Source organism: Bos grunniens, chromosome 15 (assembly GCF_055505025.1).
Source record: "Bos grunniens cultivar Pamir isolate PY7600 chromosome 15, Bosgru_T2T1.0, whole genome shotgun sequence".
Taxonomy (NCBI): domain Eukaryota; kingdom Metazoa; phylum Chordata; class Mammalia; order Artiodactyla; family Bovidae; genus Bos; species Bos grunniens.
In genome coordinates, this window is record NC_141179.1 from 54,731,313 (window position 1) to 54,752,522 (window position 21,210).

The following is a 21,210-nucleotide window of genomic DNA, read 5'->3' on the forward strand; positions in this document are numbered from 1 at the left end:
GAGGGGGTTGAGTTGGACTATAGGCAGCCTTTAAGTATTAGCACTGGAAGACTCCCTGTTGTAGGGAGGCAAAAAAAAAAACAAAACTGCTGAAATGCTGCCAAATATGAAGAAGCTGCTCTGGCCCCTGATGCTCCACATGCCTGGGCCTGGCTTGGTGTCTGAGGCCCGAGGAGACTGCAAAGTCTAGTTTCACCTCTGTAATTTGTGTCGCTGTGGGAGAGGGGCTGGGGCTGGCTGCCAGGCACCTGGGTTCTGACCGGTGTCCCCACCCTCCTGCTCCTCCTGACCTGGGCCAGTGCTTTGACGTCTTCAGGTTTCAGATTCCCCACCTGGAAGATTTCTGTTCATGCTTTGGGTGGCCTTTGGGGCCCCAAGCCCAGAGCCAGTCAGAGCCATTTCATCAGCCCCCCTTCTAAGTGTGCCCCACATCCATCCATCCCCCACTCCATTAGGGCCACTGCTTTCATCCTGATGCCCGTCTTTTCCTCCAAGACCAGTGCAGTGGCTTCTTCACTGGTTTCCCAGCCTCTGCTACCCCCTCCCCACGCTCCAGTCAGAGTGACCATCCTAAAGCATATGTCTGGCCACGTCTGCCCCTCCCTGTGGTGAACCCTCCCTCCGTTCCTGGCTGTGCTCATTTGAGCTCCTCGGCTTGGCACAGAAGACCTGGTGTGAGCGGGCCCTGCCTTGTCCTCCTGTTCCCTAGCGGTCTGCCCTCCCAAGCTGCACGCCTCACTCCCCTTTTCCATGCCTTTACTCAAGCTGCTCTCCAAGGCCTTCCCCCTACCCTCTCATTAACTCTAACACCAGGCCTGGACCTTCCCAAACTGGCCGCCCAGAGACCCTGGGCCCTGAAGGCAGCACTGGGTGGGGTCAGTGTTGTGCCCAGGCCCCTTCTCCAGCCCTTCTAGAAGCTTCTGGAGATCCAAACTGCCTGGGGTGCCTGCTCTGTGGAGCCCCCACAGTCTCAGGTGGGAATGATGCTGCCTGTTCTTTCTCTTGCTGCTGATAACCAGAGAATGTCTGAGCCACGGGGGCCCAGAGGTGATCTCCTATAATCCCTCATTTTACAGTTGGAGAAACCGAAGTCCAGAGGGGACGGTGTCTGCCTAGCAAGTCAGTGCAGAGCCAGGGTTGGGGCTCCTCCTGCACCTGCTGTCCGGGGTGAGGGCATGGGCTGGAGTCAGACTGTGGAAGGGACAAGACACTCCAGAGGCATAGGCAGGAGGGGCAACCAGCTTATCCCACCTCTCAGGGTAAGAGAGCCTAGCAGGATGGACTCGGAGAGGCAGATGCTTCTACTGGTTGAGCTTACACCCTCATGGCTGGTTTGGTTCTGTCAGGGTTTGCAGTTCTCTGAACTTTACCTGACTGAGGTACAGGGTGGGGTAGGATTTGCCCAGTTGCCCCAGAATGTTAGGAATTCAAGGCCCCAGGTCCCCATCCAGGAGCCCACCCAGCATACCACATTCCACGCTGTGACATGAGGTGATGAGCCGGGGACTTGCACAGAAGTTTTGCAGAGACAGAGAGGAGCGTCTGCTGAGTAGGGCTTGTACTCAGTGAAGAGGGATGGACATAGCCTGCCCTGCAGGAGCACAGAGTCCAGAAAAAGGACCACAGGTAAGTCACTGCTTTGGACAAAAGGCTATTTTATGCAGGCTGAAAGTGATGTCAAATTAGATGGCACTATTAGGGAGCTTTTCCAAGTGTCAGGTTACTAGTTTCCTGGATGTAATTTCATAGGAGGAACATGGTCAAAATGGAAGCGTGTCAATCTAACAGCTGAAGCAGCCTACTCAAGATGCAGAATCAAGGTACGTGCATAGCTTGTCAGTGATATCATAAACCCTGTGTTCATTCTATTCATTATTTAATGACAGAACACTGTGAATTAATTAGTCTCAGTCCCAGGTTTGGGGAATCCATGGTCTGGAACTAATTTCCCTTTAGTTTTTATAGTTTTCACATTTCCTTCTTTAACTCCCTTAGGGTTTATTTGGGCATATGGTATAAGATAAAGCTCTAAAATGATCTTTCCCCCAATTGGACTGGGTACATGTTAATTGTAATCTTAGAGATTCACAAAGGTCATGAACACAGTGGAAGCTCAGAGGAGTCCTGCGGTCAGGAAATTTTTATGTATTATTTTCTATTTCACTATGCTATGCTATGCTAAGTCACTGCAGTCGTGTCCGACTCTGTGCGACCCCATAGATGGCAGCCCACCAGGCTCCCCCGTCCCTGGGATTCTCCAGGCAAGAACACTGGAGTGGGCTGCCATTTCCTTCTCCAATGCATGAAAGTGAAAAGTGAAAGTGAAGTCGCTCAGTCGTGTCCGACTCTTAGCGACCCCATGGATTGCAGCCTAACAGGCTCCTCCGTCCATGGCATTTTCCAAGCAGGAGTACTGGAGTGGGGTGCTATTGCCTTTTCCGTTATTTCACTATAGAATCTGTTAAAAAAAACTTCTATGAATGGAATGCAGAGCATCACTTTGGAGTAAAGGAGTTGGCAGAGCAGAACTGAGACAGAGGCCTCCTTGTCTCAGCTTCTACTTGTCTGTGGACCTGGGGTCTGGCCAGGAGGAGTGAGATGCAAGTGACCAGCTCTGCTTCCAGGCCCACAGTCCTAAGAGCTCTGCCAGGAGCCACAAATCATGGGTGTCCCAGGGAGGGTGAGGTGGCCTGTCTGACATTTGGCTAAGATTTACAGAGGACTGTTTGCCCCAGGGCTTGGAAGATGAGCAGAAGTGTGTGATGGAAATGCCTCTGTGAGGGCAAGACTTCGGCAGTGTAGTGGCACACACCATGCCTCCAGAATCCTGGAACCATGGGACAGCTAGAGCAATTTGAGCAGAGACACCAAAATTAACTGCCCACGGGGAAGCCAGGTGAGAACACAAGTGCCTATGATGTGGGCAAAGATGGGGATGGGTGTCAGCCAGAACAGGTGCAGGGAAGGTACTCAGCAGTCATTTTCCAAGTTCCAGGTCTGCCTTGGTGCAGCAGGTCTCCTGGGGCCTCATTACAACAGTCAGCACAGAGCACACACATGATGCCCTCCCAAGGCCTCTCCTTCCTCGGGGAGTCTGCAGAGTTCCTTTCCTGTCTGGAACAAGTAACAGGGGAGTTAGGGTGGAGTGAGAGGAGGATGTGGGGACCTGGATTTCTAGGAATTAATTAGTGCCCTTCTATGAGATTCGGTTCCCCTCTGGAGGCCAATTAGGGCATCTGGAAGCTTGGGAGGTAGGGAGAAGGGAGGTAGGAGTGTATGTATGCTTGAGGCAGGCCCATCCATCCTGTGTCCTAAGATCTGAGGGCAGAGTAGACCTCAGGGGTACCCTGTTCACTTACAAGAAAAGTGCAAGTGTGAAGATCATCACAGAACTGTTTTCATCATCTAAGAATAGAACTTCAGTGTTGTACTATATGAAGTATAGTATTTCCCCCATCTCCATACCATTGTCCTCTACCGAGCAGTCGTTAGGGGCCAGGCCCTGGGCTAGCCTAGGTTCATTCATGATCTACCAGCAATGCACAAGGGTTCCAGTTTTCCCAGACCCTTGCCAACACTTGTTTTTGTTTGTTTGTTTTGATAATAGCTTTCTGATGGGTGAACTGGTATTTCTTTAATTTGTATTTCCCTGAGTGTGCGCACACATATGCACACACACACAATAATTAGTGACATTGAGCATTGTTTCATGGGCTTTAGGCCAATTGTATATCTTCTTTGGAGAAATGTCTGTCAAGTCTTTTTTAAATTTTCAAAAATTTTTAAATTAAAAAAATTTTTTAATTTAAATTGGATTTAAAATTTTTTTTAATTAGGAAAAATCCATTTTTAAATTGGATTGTTTGAAGTTTTTATTGTTGTTGTTACAGTTGAGCTTTGCAAATATTTTTCTCTTATTTGGGGGGTTGTCTTTTTACTTCTTTGGATAGTACCCTCTGATGAAGAAAAGATTTTCATTTTGATATAGCCCAATTTTTTCTTCTGTTGCCGTATTCAAACAATCATTGCCAAATCCAGTGTCGTGGAGTTTTCCTTTATGTTTTGTTCTAAGAGTTTTATACTTTTAGCTCTTACGTTTAGGTCTTTGGGATAGGCAGTTTTTAATCTTAATTAATTTAGTGAACAACTATTGAACACTCACTACTTGATGGATCCTGGACCAAGTGCTTGAGGATACAATAAACAACACAACTCTTAAGTCAGGTATGTGATAGACAAAGTGTTGGAGCTTCAGAGAAATGAAGTAAACTGTCCAGAGTCACATGACTAGTAAGTGCCGCAACCATGACCACTTAGGTCCCATGACTTCAATTCTATACTCCTGTGCTGTGTCCCTCCCACACATCCTACAGCTCCTGAATGCCCAGAAACCAAGACCATAATCCACAGTGAGGCACCCGGACTCCCTATTGGGCTAGTCCCCATTTCCAGCCTCATCACTCCCCAGCCACCTAACTTAGGTGCCCCTCCCTTGAGCCAGTGAGTAGGTCTCAGTCCAGTGCCCCTGTGTTCTCTGTTTCTCTCTTCTTCTTTGCCTCAAACCTACTTACAATTAAAAGGCCTAGCTGACAACACACCGGCTCCAGGAAGATTCTCCTAACCTCTCAGCCCTCACATATCTCTTCCCTTCCATTTTCAAAGAATGCAAAGTCTCACTATTATACGGCTCAAGATTATATTTCTTTGTATCCCATTAAAATCTTTCTAATACCTGAATCAGTATCAGACTTGGAGTCAGAGAAAACTGAACTTGAATCCTCTTTCTGCTACTGTATAAAGTCATATCTCTCTCAAAATTTTCTTTTTTATAAAATGGGGACAGAGATGCCCGCATGGCTGCTTTGTTGTGAGACTTAGAAACAAGACCTAAATCCCCTGACACAGTGCAGAGCCCAGAGCAAGTGCTCGGTGATACTGACTGAGGGTTCTCTCTCCTGTCCCTCCTTCCTTCGCCCATCCATTCCCCGCTTCCCCCTGTGACCCAAGGGTGAGTCTGCTCTTCTCACCTGGATCATGGGTGTGGTGCCCTCCTGTGACTCAGGTTCTCTCACTCTCAGAGCAGTCAGTGCAGCAAGAAAATCCCCCTGTGCTCTTCCCCTCCCCCAGCCCAGGGTTGTTATTCTTCTAGAGAAAGAAATGAGGCCCATAATGGGAAAGTGACTTACTTAAAGTCACCCTTAGTAGCTGGGTCTGCCACTCCTGTATCTGATGTTTTATTTATTTATGTATTTGGGGGATTGTTTATTTCATTAATAACTATATAAACTATAAGTATTTGTTTCTTGTTGTCTGTGTTCTCACCTGAATACAGGCTGCATGAGGATTAGAATTCTGTCTAGTTCGTCTCTCTGTTTCCTATGCCTAGCTTATAGTGTTTTCTTCATAAATGCTAATTGAACAAACAAAAGTTATCAATTTGATTGAAATAAAAGGTAGTGGGGAGTAGTTAGTTCAGAAAGTCCATTGAAGGCAACCCTTTTTAAGAATATTGAGACCCCTGAATCTATAAGCAACTTTTAACATCCCAGGGGGTCAGATTCAGATGTCTTTAAAGGCATCTTGGTCCAAGTCTCTCATCTTCCAGAGAGAGTACTGAGGCTCAGAGAAGGGTCAGGACTTGGTGAGGACACATTGCAAAGTTGGGACAAAGCTTAACTGGAACCCTGGTCTCCAGCCAAGCCTAGGCATGTTTCCCTCCCCAGTTCCACCCCCGCCCTAACACACACTGGGTTCTGCCCCAGGGGTAGGTTGTTTACCTCAGGAATGTGCGAAGAAAAGCTGAGGGGAGGGCTTTGCTCTCCAAGTGCCTTGTTCTCATTGCTGACTGCTTCCTGAGCTCCCTGTGTTCTGAGCTCCCTCTCTGAGGAGGCCTCTCTGAGGAGGCCTCTGTAGCCCCAAATGCAGGCCGAGCTCTGTGCCACCCTCCCAGCATGGAGAGGGGATAGACAGAAGATAAGGTTCCAGAGCAATAGACTCATACCATAGAACCCCACCCTCCATCTGTCCAGATAGGGATATTGAGGCCAAGAGGGGGCCCGGGACTTGTTCAAGATCATACAAGCGAGCTCCACGCACTGGCTGAGCTGTCCCGTCTTCTGCAGAGGACTCCCAGGTGAGATGATCCCGGCCCTCTGCCCTGGTTACCCAGCATGGCCACAGGCTCTGTGGTGAGGGATCCACCACCCACTCACAGTGAGACGCAAGCTGGTCATCCACTGCTTGGTTCACTTACACAATGGAGAGAATCATCTCTCTCACACAGGCATGTTGTGAAAATCAGATGAAACAACATGTCTAGAAAATTCTTCAGAAAACTCTGTGATGTTGGGAACTTGAGTCTCTTTAACCCCAAATCCTCACCCATCTTAACTGATCTTCAGCATCACCCAGAAATCTTAGTGTCAGCTCACTCTCCCATTCTCTACTCCACTATTTGCTACTTCAGATCTTCACTCTCAATTCAAATCTCTCTCATCCTTCACCCCTACTTCTCCTTGCTCACTTCCCTTCTCCTCCCACTCCCCACATCCTCCTCCACTTTCTTCGAATTCTTCTATTTCTCTTCACGTCCTTCTTTCTCCTTCCTCCTCATCCTCCTCTCCACCTTCTGCTCAAGATTATCCTTTGTATTCTTGGTTCTCTACATTTATATTTAAATTTTAGAATCAGTTTGTTAATTTCCGCACATACATGCACAAAACTCTGCTTGGATTTTTCTTAAAATTTCATTGTACATATACATCAGTTTGGGAAATTTTGACATTTTTACAACATTAAGCATATCCCTCTATTTATTTAGGTCTTTTAAATTTCTCTCAATAGTGTATTGAACTTCCCATGCAGAGGTCTTAACACATGTAGTGAGTTGGGATGCGATATTGAATTAGCACTAGCTTAATATCTCTAGCATTTGAGATGGTCATTATAAGGACCATGAAGTTAGTCAGTTGTTGCTAAAGTAACATTGTGTGTGTGTGAGAGTGGGTGGGTGTGTAATCTCACTCTGTCTGTTTCTTCCCATCTTTGGTTTCCTTTTTCATGAAACATCCTTTTTTATGAACTTGATGATGATGAATTCTTTTAGCTTTTGTTTGTCAGGAAACGTCTTTCATTTTTAAAGAATACTTTCACTTTAGGGTATAGAATTTTTGGTTGACAATCATTTTCTATCATCACTTTGAAAATATTATTACATTGTCTTCTATTTCCATTGCTTCTGTTGAAAAATCTATTCTCAGTGTATAAAGGTTGTTCCTTGAAGGGAATTTGTCTTTTTTCTCTGGCTGCCTTAAGAATTTGTATTGGTCTTTGGTGGTGGCTCAGATGGTAAAGAATTTGCCTGCAATGCAGAAGACCAAGAATTGATCCATGGGTCAGGAAGCTCCCCTGGAGAAAGGAATGGTTACCTACTTCAGTATTCTTTCCTGGAGAATTCCTAGACAGAGGAGCTTGGTGGGCTACAGTCCATGGGGTTGCAAAGACTCAGACACAACTGAGCAACTGACACTTTAGTTTTCACTTTGGTTTCTAACAACTTTACTATGATAAACTTGTTTATCTCAGTCAGGGTTTGTAGGTTTCAGTCAGTTTAAAAAAATTCTTTGTCATTAGATCTTCATATATTGCTTCTTCCCCATTATTTCCCTACATTGCCTCTGGGGGTCCCTGCTAGACTTTCTTTCTTCATTCCATAAATCCCTTATACTCTCTTCTGTATTTATCATGCTTTTGTTGCCTCATGCCTAATTCTGCATATTTTATTCCAACATGTTCCAGGTCATTTTTTTTGATTCAGCAGTCTAATTTGCTGTAAAATTCATCCATTGAATTTTAATTTCAGTTATATTTTTCAGTATTTTTCAATTTTAGAATTATTATCTGGTTTTTAATCATAGTTTCCTATTGAAATTCTCCATATCTCCAAGTGGGTTTGGAAAAATGTCTAATATTAAATATTAAATATTTTTTCCTCTTTATTATTTCCTTCCTAATTCTGGGCAATTTTTTCAAAGTAGTCCTCCAATTTCATAGTGGTTTCTCAGTTATATCCATTCTTTTGTGAACTTCATAGATTGTTGTTATTTTAGTCCATAAGTCATGTCTGACTTTTGCCACGCCATGGACTGTAGCCTGCCAGGCTCTTTTGCCCATGGGATTTCCCAGGCAAGAATATTGGAGTGGGTTGGCATTTCCTTCCCCAGGGGATCTTCCCAACCCAGGAATTGAACCTATGTCTCCTCTTGGGAGCGTGGATTCTTTACCACTGAGCCACCAGGAAAACCCAATTTCATAGATAGTATTCTTTATTTCCACTGTTATACTTTCCCTCTTTACTATTTCTGTATGGGTCTTTTCTATTTCTTTGATTGTGTTGTACATTGCTAACCTCTTACTGTGTCATTATACATATATTTAATAAGCTAACTATAATTCCTGGTCTCTCTTCTTCAATATTTCTGATATTGTTGAAATGTGTTACCCAGGATATTGTTTTTCCTTTAAAAGGTTGTGCACTTCATATGCCTTGTTATTTTAGTCTACTAATTCATTGTCCCCTATTGGTGTTGGTTTAGCACTATCAGGAAGGCAAGACCCAAATTCTGTCAGTCCCAACTAGCTTAGGATGTACAGAGCAGCTGAGCCTCCAGAAAACCATGACCAATCCCTCCCTCCCCAACAAGACAGTCCTCAGGAGGTCAAGTAACCCCTTTTCCCCACAGGTAGAAGCAGTATTAAGGTCAGATTGTAATTAGACTATAATTACTTAGTTTTGTGTTTGAGGAGAGGAACAATGACCACGCAAATGCCTGAGTCAGTTAGTCACACCTCTGTTTCTCAGTTCCTCACAAGTGCTTCTATACTGCCTGATTTTGCTGAGGCTACTTGGAACAGACTTCTGAGTTGTTTCTGGTATGGGGAGCAAGCACTTTCTGTCCCAAGACAACAACGGGAAGCAGTCAAAGCAGAACTCCAATAGTTCCCCTTTTGTTTTCTCCTCCTCCAACCTCTCAAGGCTGCCTCCTGCCCCAAACTAAAACTTCTGCCCTCCAATATACCAGTTCTAAAAAGGCCCCATCACATCACAGTTTTCTCAGCATCCTGGTGTTTTTCCTCTTTGGTTCCTTGAGGTTGAGATTGTGGGAGGAAGCCAGCAGTTGTACTAGTTCAATAACTGGGACAAAACCTCTTTATTAATTTTCAAAATAAAGCTTCTTTTATTTTTTATTATTATACAAATCCCACTAAAAATAAAAATAATTCCCTGTGCTATATAGTAAATTCTTATTGTTTATCTATTTTTATGTATAATAGTTTGTATCTGTTAATCCCATACTCCTAATTTATTCCTTCCCATATTCAATATCTTATAATAACCTATAGTGGAAAATAATCTGAATATATATATATATATATGCGCTACTGCTAAGTCACTTCAGTCATGTCCGACTCTGTGCGACCCCATAGACGGCAGCCCACCAGGCTCCCCTGTCCCTGGGATTCTCCAGGCAAGAACACTGGAGTGGGTTGCCATTTTCTTCTCCAATGCATGAGAGTGAAAAGTGAAAGTGAAGTCGCTCAGTCGTATCCGACTTAGCGACCCCATGGACTGCAGCCTACCAGGCTCCTCCATCCGTGGGATTTTCCAGGCAAGAGTACTGGAGTGGGGTGCCATTGCCTTCTCTGATATATATATATATATACACACATACAAATAAATAGTTAAATTTTAGTTTAATTTGATAGAAGAAAAAGGAACTGAAATGAAACTGAAGAAACCAATGAAGGTCAGATAAATGTATATTATATCAAGAGATATTAGTTTCTAAAAACAACACAATGATTAAAAAACAAAAAGGTTATAAAAAACATTAAGAGATTGGAGTCATTTTTATATTCTCATTTCAATTTTAGAAGATATTAACTTTGAACATTTGTTTGTACTTCCTTTGGATCCTCAGAAATGGTAATAATTAATTTTAGTTTGTCAAGGTTTATAACATTAATTTCTATTTTGCAGTTATAATCCCCAGAGTTCTTGAGTCTTAGTTCTGCTTAGTTTAAGTGGATTATTTAGTACTCACTGCTATCATTTTATCATGCTTCTCTATTTCAGAATTCTTTACTTGACTCATCTCTTGGTTGTCTGGATTTCTTTATGAAGTAGGTTTTTAATGAAGAGCTCATAGACACCATACGTCCTGAATTCCTTCATGTCTCAAAATATTTGCAGGTTGCCTTTGGGCTTGAATGACTTCAGAAACATCCTTCCACTCTTTGGGACATTGCATGATGCTGAGGAGAAATACAAGAATTATGTTTTCTCCCTAAGTGCTCAAAATATATTTCCTTTATCCTTAGAGTTTGATAACTTAATCAAGATACGTGTAGGTATCAATCTTCCTTCACCAAGTTTCCTTGAAATATATTGGACAATTTAGTGCTTCAGAATTAGTTCTTTATTTCATTGAACTTCCCTGTCATTTTCCTTGGTATGCTCTTTCTGTCCGAGTCATTGGGTTCTCTACTTCAAGGACACCAAATAGATTAAAATTTTATCTTCCTGGACTTCCCTGGAGGTCCAGTAGTTAAGACACTGTGCTTCTACTTCAGGGGTCACAGATTCAATCCCTGTTTGGGGAAGTAACATCCCACATGCCTTCAGTTCAGTTCAGTTGCTCAGTCGTGTCCGACTCTTCGAGACCCCATGAATCGCAGCACGCCAGGCCTCCCTGTCCATCACCAACTCCTGGAGTTCACTCAGACTCACATCCATCGAGTCAGTGATGCCATCCAGCCATCTCATCCTCTGTCATCCCCTTCTCCTCTTGCCCCCAATCCATCCCAGCATCAGAGTCTTTTCCAATGAGTCAACTCTTCGCATGAGGTGGCCAAAGTACTAGAGTTTCAGCTTCAGCACCATTCTGTCCAAAGAAATCCCAGGGCTGATCTCCTTCAGAATGGACTGGTTGGATCTCCTTGCAGTCCAAGGGACTCTCAAGAGTCTTCTCCAACACCACAGTTCAAAAGCATCAATTCTTTGGCGCTCAGCCTTCTTCACAGTCCAACTCTCACATCCATACATGACCACAGGAAAAACCATAGCCTTGACTAGATGGACCTTTGTGGGCAAAGTAATGTCTCTGCTTTTGAATATGCTATCTAGGTTGGTCATAACTTTCCTTCCAAGGAGTAAGCGTCTTTTACTTTCATGGCTGCAGTCACCATCTGTAGTGATTTTGGAGCCCCCCAAAATAAAGTCTGACACTGTTTCCACTGTTTCCCCATCTATTTCCCACAAAGTGATGGGACCGGATGCCATGATCTTCGTTTTCTGAATGTTGAGCTTTAAGCCAACTTTTTCACTCTCCACTTTCACTTTCAATCAAGAGGCTTTTGAGTTCCTCTTCACTTTCTGCCATAAGGGTGGTGTCATCTGCATATCTGAGGTTATTGATATTTCTCCTGGCAATCTTGATTCCAGCTTGTGCTTCTTCCAGCCCAGCATTTCTCATGATGTACTCTGCGTATAAGTTAAATAAGCAGGGTGATAATATACAGCCTTGACGTACTCCTTTTCCTATTTGGAACCATTGTGTTGTTCCATGTCCAGTTCTAACTGTTGCTTCCTGACCTGCATACAGATTTCTCAAGAGGCAGGTCAGGTGGTCTGGTATTCCCATCTCTTTCAGAATTTTCCACAGTTTATTGTGATCCACACAGTCAAAGGCTTTGGCATAGTCAACAAAGCTGAAATAGATGTTTTTCTGGAACTCTCTTGCTTTTTCCATGATCCAGTGGATGTTGGCAATTTGATCTCTGGTTCCTCTGCCTTTTCTAAAACCAGCTAACCCTAACCCTAACCCTAACCACATGCCTTGCCATATGATAAAAAAAATTTTTTTTCCTTCCCTATTAATTATTTTCTCTCCATTTAGGAATTGGAAAGAGGGAGAGGCACCTCTCTTACTCTTCTCTGTGGGAGAATGTTTGTGGTGCTTGTGGGTGGGAGAAAGTAACAGAGTGCTTTTTATTATACCCCACCTCCTAAAAATGGTGTCAGAGGGAAGGTCCTGGGTAACCAAGAGGCTTGAGTCGGGAGAAAAGGGAGAGTCCTGAAATCACACTGACTTTTCAAACTGCACTCTATAGCTTTCCTGGTCCCTGTGGTCCCTCCCTGGCTAGAACTCAGTCTGACCCATTCTTTCTCCAGAAATGAATAAGCTTTGACTGCTAGGAAAATACCACCAGTGATGGACTTAGTCCCCTGAGGAAGAGGCAAGGGCAGGAGAGGGCTCTGCTGTGTGTTCGAACACTTTTGTTGCAAGGGACAGAAGCCCAGCTTGAACTAGCTGTACCTGTAGAGCCTTGAAAACAGCAGAAACCAACTGTAGCTGGCTTAATCAGCAAATAATTTTACTAATGGATATAGGTAGCTCTTACCTTGGGTGTGGTGCATCTCCTCACGGCTGCTCCAGCAAAGTGCAGCCATTGCTCCTTACCTTAAACGAGGAGTATCTCCTCACTGCTGCCCTTCCTGACCTTCAACGTGGAATAGCTCCTCTAGGCCCTCCTGCACCCGCACAGCCACAGCTCCTTGGACCTGGGGTTGGTCCTCCTGGCCACCGCCCCTGGCCTCTGGCGTGGGGTTGCTCCTCCCGCCCGCTGCCCCTGGCCTGGGGCCGCTGGATCATGGAAAAAGCAAGAGAGTTCCAGAAAAACATCTATTTCAGCTTTGTTGACTATGCCAAAGCCTTTGACTGTGTGGATCACAATAAACTGTGGAAAATTCTGAAAGAGATGGGAATACCAGACCACCTGACCTGCCTCTTGAGAAATCTGTATGCAGGTCAGGAAGCAACAGTTAGAACTGGACATGGAACAACACAATGGTTCCAAATAGGAAAAGGAGTACGTCAAGGCTGTATATTATCACCCTGCTTATTTAACTTATACGCAGAGTACATCATGAGAAACGCTGGACTGGAAGAAACACAAGCTGGAATCAAGATTGCCAGGAGAAATATCAATAACCTCAGATATGCAGATGACACCACCCTTATGGCAGAAAGTGAAGAGGAACTCAAAAGCCTCTTGATTGAAAGTGAAAGTGGAGAGTGAAAAAGTTGGCTTAAAGCTCAACATTCAGAAAACGAAGATCATGGCATCCGGTCCCATCACTTTGTGGGAAATAGATGGGGAAACAGTGGAAACAGTGTCAGACTTTATTTTGGGGGGCTCCAAAATCACTACAGATGGTGACTGCAGCCATGAAAGTAAAAGACGCTTACTCCTTGGAAGGAAAGTTATGACCAACCTAGATAGCATATTCAAAAGCAGAGACATTACTTTGCCCACAAAGGTCCGTCTAGTCAAGGCTATGGTTTTTCCTGTGGTCATGTATGGATGTGAGAGTTGGACTGTGAAGAAGGCTGAGTGCCGAAGAATTGATGCTTTTGAACTGTGGTGTTGGAGAAGACTCTTGAGAGTCCCTTGGACTGCAAGGAGATCCAACCAGTCCATTCTGAAGGAGATCAGCCCTGGGATTTCTTTGGAAGGAATGATGCTAAAGCTGAAACTCCAGTACTTTGGCCACCTCATGGGAAGAGTTGACTCATTGGAAAAGACTCTGATGCTGGGAGGGATTGGGGGCAGGAGGAGAAGGGGACGACAGAGGATGAGATGGCTGGATGGCATCACTGACTCGATGGACGTGAGTCTGAGTGAACTCTGGAAGTTGGTGATGGACAGGGAGGCCTGGCGTGCTGCGATTCATGGGGTCGCAAAGAGTCGGACATGACTGAGCAACTGATCTGATCTGATAGGTAGCTCACAAAAATCTCTGTTGGGCCAGAGAATTTAGTTCACATGCCTGGCCTGTACTTGCAAGGGAAGCTGGCAAGCAAGTAAAGGCATTTTTAGTGGGAGAAGATGGGGAATTCCACAAACATAGGAAGCTTCTGGGAAGCCAACAAAATAACAAACATCCAACTCATCAGCTTTAGTAAAATGCAGAATCCATTGTTCACCTAACTGGTGATCCAAGGGGATGGTTGTGTTTCTGACATAGCTGATCCAGAGGTTCACGTGATAACTTTGCTCTCCTTGCTCCGTCTCTCAGAGATGTTTTTCCCATGCTGGTTTCATTCTCAGATTATTTCCAAAGTCACATACAACTTTAATGGATCCTCAGTATTTTTTGGTTTTTGAGTTCCTTCCTTTACATCAGAAATAAAAGATTTTATTTAGCAATTATATTATTATAAAGATGAATATAATACCGGCTGTATTGTATTCCTTTTCTCCTTCTAATTTTAAAAGAAGTTAAAACATTTTCATGGCTTCCAACAAATATGGCGGGTCTTGAACACTGTAGCTACTGTGTCTATGAATAAGCCAACCCTGACTCTCTCCACCTCATGGAAAAGTTGGCCAGGAGCAAATTGTTTTAATAATTGTGGTAGACTTGCTTTACCATGTTGTGTTAGTTTCTGCTGTACAATGAAGTGAATCAGCTTCATGTACATATCCCCCTACCTTAGACCTCCCTCTGTCCCTACCCCGATCCCATTTAGGTCACCACAGAGCCCCAAGCTGGGCTCCCTGCGCTATAAGGTAGGTTTCCCCTGTTTTAGATATGGCAGAATCTGGATCTGGATCTGTTTTACACATGGAGGTACACAAAAAACAACCTCAGTCTCCAGATTCATTCCACCCCATGTCCACATATCTACTCCCTACATCTGCATCTCTGTTTCTGCCTAGCAAATAGGTTCATCCGTAACAGTTTTCTAGATTCCACATACGAGTTAATATACGATATTGGTTTTTCTCTTTCTGACTTACTTCACTGTGTATAATAGACTCTAGGTTCATTCACGCAGGAGCAAAATTTGACTCACAGTATATACACTGTCCTTACTGCTCATAACCTGGGGTTTATGAGCACACTCAGCGCTCTTTTTCTCGTTGTATTAATATATGTTGTTGCTTCTGCTCATGTGTGGAAGGATTTCTGTGTTCGGGATATGGGAATTTTCTAGCCAGACTGGGTCATGTGCCCATGAGGAGGGGAAGGTTATGCTGTGTGTGGTTGACGACACCGTCAGAATTGCATGGAGTTGGGAGTTTCAGTTTCTAAAAAGAAGAGATGCTGGGCACACAAAAAGTAATTGGTGTCCATTCCAGCAACATAGTGATGAAACTGAAGGCAGAGAAGACATTTAGTCTATACACGATCTGGCCTTACCAGTAAGTGACTGAGCAGGTCGGCAGCTTTGACATTGGTTTAGGTTTGCCCCTGAGCAAAAGGTGCCAAGTATGTCAGAAGGTGCAAAGCTTCTCCTGGCAGGTGGGCTGGAAAGTTGACTTATTTGTTCAGGTACCACCAGTAATTAGGTGTAAAGTCATAACTTAAGATTCTAGATTTCTACACTTTTCAATTTAAAATTTTTAAGAATTTGAAGTCAATGGGAATTAGATTCTAAAGATCTTAGCATTTCAGACTCTAAGAATCTACAATCTCTAAAATCATGGAATTTTCTATTTTTAATCCTGTTTTCCTTGGAATCTTTGTTTCTCAGTTTTAAAATTTTACAATCTAAAACCATAGACCCTGAATCTGAGAATGTTAGCATCTTATACTCTAAGAATGGTTTAAGATAATAGAATATTAGGATATTTGAATCTTACTGTTAGAATATTGGCTGTGTAATCATGAGTCTTCAGAATCAGAGAAGCCTGAGCTCAGACTATAGGTCACTTGACCCTAAGACCTCTGAACTGTCAGGGATTAAAGTCAGGGAAGAACCTTCTTTGGTGTCTGAGGCCTTTATGAGGAGGCACTGGGACAGGCAGTGAGCATTAGATTCAGAGTCCCCAGTTCAGTTTCTGTCCTGGGTGTCTGATCCTAAACCTGCCCTGCACCTTGCCCAGTGACCTCACACTCACTTGCAGATCCTTGAACATGTGTCTGCAGCACCCTGAGCACTTACCATCCCATCTTCTTGGGACTGCGTCTCTTCTTCTTGGGGCCATCGTGCACAAGCTTCCAGTGGTGACTACTCACATGAATAGGATCTGATAACTGGGCAGGTGAGCCAGCAGAAGAGGGCAACAGGCGCCTTGCCAGACCTTTTCCCAGAGGTCCTGTGAGCATTCTGGCGGCAATGAAGTCTTCTCTGAATACTAGTCCAAAGGCAACTGGAATGGAGATCCCAGCCCTGGAGGGGGCCTCCTGTAAGATATGGAAATACCAATGAATCGCACCAGGCTCTTGCAACATGCCATGACAGCAACTGCTGCCTAGGGCCTGATGTATGCACGTGTGCTAAGTCTCTTTAGTTGTGTCCAACTCTTTGTGATCCCATGGACTGTAGCCCACCAGGCTTCTCTGTCCATGGGATTCTCCAGGCAAGAAGACTGGAGTGGCTTGCCATGCCCTCTTCTAGGGGATCTTCCCAACCCAAGGTTTGAACCTACATCTCTTATGTCTCCTGCATTGGCAGGCGAGTTCTTTACCACTAGCACCACCTGGAAGCCCATCTAGGGCCTGATAGTATTACCCTTTATTACCCTGATACTTTCTTCATTTTATTCAGGTTTCTGATTGCATTTCTCCACTTTTAACATTAATTAAGCAGTTTAGGGGTTGGAAAATCCCCTGAAACTAGAGATTATCCAAGAAAATCTACTGAGAATAAAAAAAGTACCTAGTCCTTAACTTTTCTGGTGGTCGTTATTTTGTTTTAAGCAGATGTCTTCTTAATGATACCTATGCATTTGTATATAATACATATATGTTATTTATATTCTTTGTAAAAGAAGGGTTTGAGACAGCTTTAGAAATTCAAGACAATGTAAAATAGAACAAAATACAAAAAGTAATCTAGAGGGAGGGAGAAGAGCAATAGATATTTTCAGGCACTTGAACAAGAGAGGGACAGAAGATGAGAAAGAGGCTCTGAGTTCCTGTCTGGCAAGGCAAAAAAGAATCTGGGTAGGTAGGATTTCATTGCCTGGTAAAAGAAAAGAAAATAGTTGACTTTTAACAAAGCATTTTTTTCTCACACTGCATTTAAGGAGAAAGTTATAGGGCAGTGCTGAATGTTGTAATGGGCACTGTTATCAACTTGTTGGTTTTGCAAGACGGTATTTTAAAACCTCATGCTTACTGAGTGCCTTCTGTGTGCCTACTGTGTTGGAAATGCAGGTTCTTGAGCCCCACTTAGAACAAACTGAATTTTAAAAATCTGAGCAGGAGGCCAAACAACCTATGTTTGAACAAGTCCTTGTTGTGATTTCAACCGACACAAAAGTTTGGAACCTACTGGTACAGAGATGAGAACAATGGAAGGAGCAGCTCGGGATTCTGTGTCAGGTCCTTTGACCCTCTCAAGGAAAACTGACCTTTGCCTCTGGTTTTACACCTTGACTAGAGAATTACAGGAGAAGGCAATGGCACACCACTCCAGTACTCTTGCCTGGAAAATCCCTTGGACGGAGGAGCCTGGTAGGCTACAGTCCATGGGGTCGTAAAGAGTCAGACTCGACTGAGCGACTTCATTTTCCCTTTTCACTTTCATGCATTGGAGAAAGAAATGGTGACCCACTCCAGTGTTCTTGCATGGAGAATCCCAGGGACAGCGGAGCCTGGTGGGCTGCAGTCCATGGGGTCACACAGAGTCGGACATGACTGAAGCGACTTAGCAGCAGCAGCAGCAGAGAATCTGCCATCTGTTCTTCCCATGAGATTAAGACAAGGGGCATTTAATCAGCAGAGACAGCTTGAAATGAAATGGATCTCAGCCAGAAGACCTGGGCTTTGACTCCAGCCTTTTCTTTAATTTACGCTGAGTCCATGGGAAACACATCTCTCTGGGTGTGAGTATATCCATCTATAAAACGCATGGTCTGATATGGTTTTGTTCAGAGTGGGAGGAAACGAACATCGAATGACCCCATGTGCTGAGGACTGAGTTCTTTATTAAGCAACTGCTATGTGCCAGGCCCTACGAAAGATGCCGGGCATATAGAGATGGAAAAAGCAGAGGCAGTGCCTGTCCTCACATAGCTTGGCATCTAATGGAGAATAAATACAGGCAATAGGAAAGGAATTATAATTCAGTGTGATAAAAGTTGTGACTGGGGAACTCTGTATTAGCTACAAATAGGTATTTTTCTAGCATAACAACTAGAAAAAATTTTTTTAACTTTTTATTTTAGAGTATAGCCAATTAACAACATTGTGATAGTTTCAAGCAGACAGCAAAGGGACTCAGCCATATACTGTATCCATTCTATCCCAAACTCCCCTCCCATCCAGGCTGCAATAACTAGAAAAAAAATTTTTTAATGCTTTTTACAATAGTAACACAAATGATGAAGTTTGTACTATCAAAAATGATAACCATGATGGTTGAAAAGTTTAAAATAAAGACAAAAAAGATTTTAATAAATGGGGAGCTGTATTAAATAAGTGGGAGTGGTAGCTTAATGAAGTCTCAAAAATTTTTCACTGCATTTTTGAGGAAGTTTACAACCTTCCAAAATTTACAGGTAAGTCAACTTCAAACAGGTAAGTCAACTTAAAAAAATATGAAAGGTGAGAAGGGGCTTCCTGAATCGGATATGTAAAAAGACATACTACAAAGCTATAATAGTATCATAACATGGTACTGACATTCCAGGAGGCAAGTAGAAAATAGAACAAAATAAATAACTCAGAAGTACACAAGGTGTATGGGAACTTGATAAACATAGGGCTATAAAACAATGAGGAAGATGAATGGATAAGAAAGCTGTGGTACATATACACAATGGAGTATTACTCAGCCATTAAAAAGAATACATTTGAATCAGTTCTAATGAGATGGATGAAACTGGAACCTATTATACAGAGTGAAGTAAGCCAGAAAGAAAAACACCAATACAGTATACTAACACATATATATGGAATTTAGAAAGATGGTAACAATAACCCTGTGTACGAGACAGCAAAAGAGACACTGATGTATAGATCAGTCTTATGGACTCCGTGGGAGAGGGAGAGGGTGGGGAGATTTGGGAGAATGGCATTGAAATATGTATAATATCATGTATGAAACGAGTTGCCAGTCCTGGTTCGATGCACGATACTGGATGCTTGGGGCTGGTGCACTGGGACAACCCGGAGGGAGGGTATGGGGAGGGAGGGGGGTTCGGGATGGAGAGCACAGGTGTGCCTGTGGCGGATTCATTTCGATGTTTGGCAGAGCTAATGCAATATTGTAAAGTTTAAAAATAAAATAAAATTAAAAAAAAAAAAAACAATGGGAGAGACAAGATTTTTAAGAGCAATTGGTGGGACTTCCCTGGCAGTCCAGTGATTAAGACTTTGTGGTTCCACTGCAGGGGGCAAAAGTTTCATCCGTGGTTGGGGAACTAAGATCCCACCCCAAGGCGTGGCCAAAAAAGAGAGAGAAAGAGACTGATGGAAAATATGATTTCAAATATGAAGAAAAATAAAGCAGAATTCCTACCTTACAACTTAAGAATTCTACATGAATTCAAGGTAAAAGTATAAAAAAAAAGACTAGGAAACTAATAAAAGAAAATATTGAGGAATAGCTGTGATATTGTGGTAAGGAAAGGCTAAAACCCTACATATTAAAAGGTAAAAAAGGTGATGGATTTAAGTATATCAAAATGAAGAATTTCTGCTCAATGCAGGCAGGGCACATTACAAACTTGAAAAGCATACTTGTAATATTTAAAGTTGACAAGGAGCAAACATACAGAAGTCTTGAAAGCAATGAAATAATACAGGAAATCCAAAGAAAATAAGCAGTTTTTCCATAAGTAATATGGGAAAACGCTGGTTGCTAACCAAGGAGATGCTTCATTAGTAATCAGAGAGATGCAAATGAAACAGAATGAGGTACCACTTTAGCCTGATAAAGAAGGAAAAAATTAGAGAGTTGGAAGAGGATGTTGGTGAGGATGTGGGGGGCATGGAAGCTATAGTCTATAGTCCATTACCGCTGGGAGTATAAAAGGCACAGCCATTCAAGGAAACAATATTGAAGTACATTCAGTACAGTCAATTCTCATTATTTGTGGTAGCTGTGTTCTATTGAGTTTCTGTGAATACACTTAGTCATTCTTCTAGGAGGAGTACAAGATTAGTTTCCTGTGAGCCTCTGGTCACAACATTTTCGTCAACTGATGTGATCAAATATATAACCTTGTTTTATGGGTATTTCTGATTGACATATACACACTATTATATATGTAATAGTAACTAGTAAGGTTCTGGAGAAGGCAATGGCACCCCACTCCAGTACTCTTGCCTGGAGAATCCCATGGATGGAGGAGCCTGGTGGGCTGCAGTCCATGGGGTCGTACAGAGTCGGACACGACTGAAGCGAATTAGCAGCAGCAGCAGTAAGGTTCTACTGTATAGCACAGGGAACTCTACTCAATACTCTCTATAATGACCTATATGGGAAAATAACCTGAAAAAGAGTGGATATATGTATATGTATATATGCTCATCCGGTCCTATCACTTCCTGGCAAATAAAAGGGGGAAAAAGTGGAATCAGTGACAGATTTTATTTTCTTTGGCTCCAAAATCACTGCGGGTGGTGTGACTGCAGCCACAGAATTAAAAGATGCTTGCTCCTTGGAAGGAAAGCTATGACAAAGCTAGACAGCATATTAAAAAGCAGAGACATCTCTTTGCCCACAAAGATCTGTATAGTCAAAGTTATGGTTTTTCCAGTAGTCACGTACGGATGTGAGAGTTGGACCATAAAGAGGGCTGAATGCCGAAGAATTGATGCACTCGAATTGTGGTGCTAGAGAAGACTCTTGAGAGTCCACTGGACTACAACAAGATCAAACCAGTCAATCCTAAAGGAAATCAACCCTGAATATTCACTGGAAGGACTTATGCTGAAGCTCCAATAACTTTAGCCATCTGATGCAAAGACCCTGATGCTGGGAAAGATGGAAGGCAAAAAGAGAAGGAGGTGGCAGAGGATGAGATGATTAGACAGCAACACCAACTCAGTAGACATGAGTTGGAGCAAACTCCGGGAGATAGTGAAGGACGGGGAAGCCTGGCATGCTGCAGTCCATGGGATTGCAAAGAGTTGGACACAACTTACCAACTGAACAACAGCAACAACATGCATATGTATAACTGATT